This window comes from Erinaceus europaeus, chromosome 21, assembly GCF_950295315.1.
Source record: "Erinaceus europaeus chromosome 21, mEriEur2.1, whole genome shotgun sequence".
Taxonomy (NCBI): Eukaryota; Metazoa; Chordata; class Mammalia; order Eulipotyphla; family Erinaceidae; genus Erinaceus; species Erinaceus europaeus.
The window spans coordinates 39,033,357-39,037,575 of NC_080182.1; the positions used below are offsets into that span (position 1 = coordinate 39,033,357).

Sequence of the window (4,219 nt, forward strand, 5' to 3'; positions counted from 1 at the left end):
AAGGTGTATAAATATTGTTCATTGTAAATCCCATCAATTTGATATGATGGGGCCCATATTCAGCTTAGGAGCCTATGTGACCTCTGCATCCCTGTATATCTGAGCTCACATTCTGTGGTCATGAGTAGGAACACTCCAAGCTGCCCCAGTATCAAGACCCATCTTCCTCAGGTGTAGCATAGAGTCTGTTGTCCAGCCTCCCTTCGGAGGATGGAACATTCTCTACCATTGTTGATCCAAATTGAGGGCAAAGTCCTATGGGGGCCCACAAAGTACTTATATCTTTAAGTCTGGAATTAAGATAGAGAAATTCAAGTTGGAGATAGAGATTTAAGGACCATTAGTTTTCAAATGTTCTTTAAAGTCATGAGACTGAATGATATCACTTTTTAGAGACAGGGACTATAAATTAAAGAGTCTGGAGAGTTGAGGAGCCATTCTCACTAAAGTAGTAAAGAAGTGGTGAAATAGAATATGTCTTAGGAAAAAAAAAAGAATTTGTCTTAGAAAAAAGATGAAGAACATGTTTCAAGGCAGAACTAAGGATTAGTTATGTCAGATGTTAAAGGGACCAGTAAGATGAAAATCATTAGATAGTACTTGACTGCTGCATTTAACAATATTAATCTCATCAGTGATTTTTAGAAGAGCTTGTTTTTTTGTTGGACTCAGGGTCTAAATACTTTAAAATAACTCATCAACTTCAGTGGATTAAGTAAGGAAACAGGTTCAGCTAGAAACAAGTACTTCAACAACAGGCTGAAGGGAAGAGAAGTAGATATTGATGAAGAGAGTTTTAAAATTACTTATTAGCACCATTCATAGCCTAAAATTAATATATATATATGACATTTAAACAAAAACAAATAAGCAAGAGAGCAACACCAATAATATCAAATAGAGCATTATTCAAATAAGATTACAATAGGTAGTAGGCTTCAATAGAAACCATGACAACAAGGAAGTCCTTGCAGAAAATTTGTGTGTGTATGCACTTTGCTTTCTCTATGTATTTATCAGGCGGTGGCCTTGGCAAGAGCAAAAGCTAGGGAAAAATAAATAAGCGATTCCTTATCCTTTGGAAAAACACAAAACTGTCTTAATGAGAGTGGTTAAAAATCCCTTCTATACTGATAAATTTGAATGTAAAAATCCTGTTGTGTGGGTGGCTATGGTAGAAAGAATAGTTATCTTAGTTTTCTTGGTTATGTGTGCATTTAACCAGGTGCACCACTGCCTAGCCCCTAAAGGCAATCCTGGTAAAAATAAAAGCATATCTAGTTGATTTTTAGAAGGCCTCAAACTCAGTCTGACTGAAATTAGAATTGGTTGAACGGGAGAGAGATGGAAGAGAGTGATTAATTTCAAACTTAGAAGAATGTACACCTTTAGCCCATAACTCTTAGGAAAGGCAAACACATGAAAAATTATGATGGTACTACTCCACTTATTTAAGATCACATGTTTGCAAGTCTCAACTGGCTCCAAAGAAATGTTTTAAGAGATTCCTGGTGCAAAGCTCATGGCGTGTTCTGGGGTAGAGGCAGTGCTGTCTCTCAGGGTGAAGGGGGTTGAGGAGCATTGAGCATACTAGTTCCTGTTGCTTATCTGATTTTCCCTTTAAATTGGGGACAGTGGATTTTTTTTCTCAAGTAAGAGTGGGGTGCAATGGTAGAAAAAAAAGAAACAATTTACAGAGATAATACATTTTATACATTATTGAAAGTCCTTTAAATGACTCTTCTTTGGGAATGGAGGTTTGATAGAGATAAGCAATCAACACCATCTTTGGTGTTGGCCTATGATAAGTGCTCTTTGTCTGAACTTTTAAGGATGAAACAAGTAGAACAAAAAAAAAAGGTCCTGGAGAGCATTCAGAATCAATTTGATTCCATTTTATTTGAAGCACATTTTTAAATAAGACATAAAGTTCATATAAAGTTTCCGGGTGTGAGAAAAACATTGACATCTTCCTGTAAAGACTAAAGCAGTCAAAATAACCCCAAAGCCATCTAGTTCCTTTACAACCAAGTTTTCTCTGCTTTCTTGATTATATTTCATACTTCAATGTAGAGACACAACCAACATTGGTGGCAAAATTACATCAGACATGATAATCTGGGGGGTGGGAGGGGAGGAAGGAGAGAAAAGTGTCTGGTCTTAGAAGTTTCTGGTCAGATATGGTCTGGACTCTAGAGGAAATCATTCATCTCCTTCTACTGCTATTGTGGAAACAGGTTTCATGAAGCATGAACATTCACTTAGGTAAGTTCTGAGCCTAAAATAATCTGGGTTCCCAAAGATTTCTGCGATTGTCTTAGAAGTCTGAATCTTAGCAGTTCAGATTGGGCATCCTCTGAAGCTTTGCCACGTTCCACGGACTGGTCCATTACACATTCTACAAAACCCGGACCAGGGTTTGTTTGCAATGGCCGTGAACACCTTTAAGGCAGCACAGCCTAGTCCAGGGAATGGCTGATTACTGATGTTATGAAAGAGTTTCACTGGGTCCTTAGATAAAGAAGAAAACCGGAATTCTGTTATCCTCAGGAGGCCATCTGTCTGTGGTGCAGGTGGTAAATAAGGAAGAGATGAAGTTGCATCCCACCACCTAATATTGAGCTCTGAGGCAGGCTTCGCTTTCTATTCTATTCTTGCAAGCAAGCATTCAAAGCCAGTTCCTGTTTTCTGTAAAACCTGTTTTCCTTCTACACTGGATCCCCAAGTTCCAATTGAGTCCACTGCTACACCAGTCATGTTGGAGGTGGGTGGGTGGGGTCTTGATTTTCTTTCACTTCAAAGACTATTTCCACAAAGCTAAGATAATGCTCACACATTTGTTGAGGGCTGTCTGTCATAGATTTCAAAAGAACTTCACAAATCTTGACAAAGAGAAACTAGAGAATGGGTCTGAATCTACTCCAACTATTATATTAGAAATCAACTCAATTACTTCTTCTTAAGCAAGGCACTGTCTCCCATGGTGAGTATATGCCAGTGATGTCACCATTTCTTTCCAGGTGATTCTGGCAAGCACATCACCACCAGTCAATTCTCCAAGGAGCCGAGTTATCAGTCCACTGTTAGTCCAGTAATTTAAAGATTGTGGTGACATAGAAATTTCCACAATTAGCTCATACACTCTGTTTCGAGCAATGTCATTTGTTTTTCATTACATTTTTCAAATCATCCAGCAGATTGCTTTCAAATAAAGCTTCAAGTCCAGCTTGGGTTAGTGATAGACTCTACCAATATAACAAATTGCTTTAGTAATTCTGCATTATTTATATTCTTAGTAACAACATCAGAATTTTCAACAATTCTTCCAACCTGGGACAGAGGAAGGATTTTTACAGAATCAACAGAGTGAGCCTGTCCCCTTTGCAGTTCAACCCTGAGGTTCCAGGTCATGTGAACTGGTTCTATAGCTTGAAGCAATCTCTCCACAATGGATACACACAAAACGGTTTGTTCCTGATGGTTCTGGTTCAGCGGGGGGGAAAAAAGCCAGCGGCCAAGGTGCATTTCTCTGGCTTTCTCAGGGAGCAAACACCACTTACTGCACCAACTATAGTGTCTGCAATTCCTCTGGGGGTGCTTCCAGTCGGGACACCTCCCTTAGCAGGACCAACACCTAGGCCGCCATCATGACCTCTGTCTGAACTTTCAAGTCGCCGGCCATATCCTGCACCTCAAATGCAGTTAACCAAAGGACAGACCGGCAGTCCCCTTTGGATTCTCCACTGTTCTTGTCCTAAATCTATCTTTGTAAGACCTCAAGCGCTTCTCTTCACACTCCAGCTCTAGTAAGTGTTCACGCTTGTCCCTGAGGTATTTATTTCTCTTATCAAGTGTCCCATAAGAGGCTTTATTCTAACTTCTGATGACCCTTTTTCTCATCCTAGCTCTGTGGCAAAGGGAGAGAGGAAAGAAAGCATACTGAGATCACCTTTCCTTAACACAGAGCAGAATCACGTTCACAGATTGGAAAGTTGTAAATTCGTGTGGGCTAAGCAATTTCTAAAGAATGAATTACTGTGTAAAAGCCCTGCTACTTGCCTAAAGTCTCCTTTAATTCTGGTAACCCACTAAGTATAATTGATTATGCATTATAACTCATCTGTAATGTGATGATGTAAATAGCCCTCTCTGGGTGTTTGTCTTTTTTTTTTTTTTTCAAGAACATTTGTCCACCTGAGTGCAAATCCGTACTTCTGAA

The 4,219-nt window shown here is 39.3% G+C and overlaps 1 pseudogene; it reads right to left on the reverse strand.

Annotated features, from left to right (window-relative positions):
• Window positions 1-2,202: 2,202 nt before the first annotated feature.
• LOC103119716 (26S proteasome non-ATPase regulatory subunit 5-like) lies at window positions 2,203-3,646 on the reverse strand (annotated as a pseudogene).
• Between the last annotated feature and the right edge of the window lie 573 nt (window positions 3,647-4,219).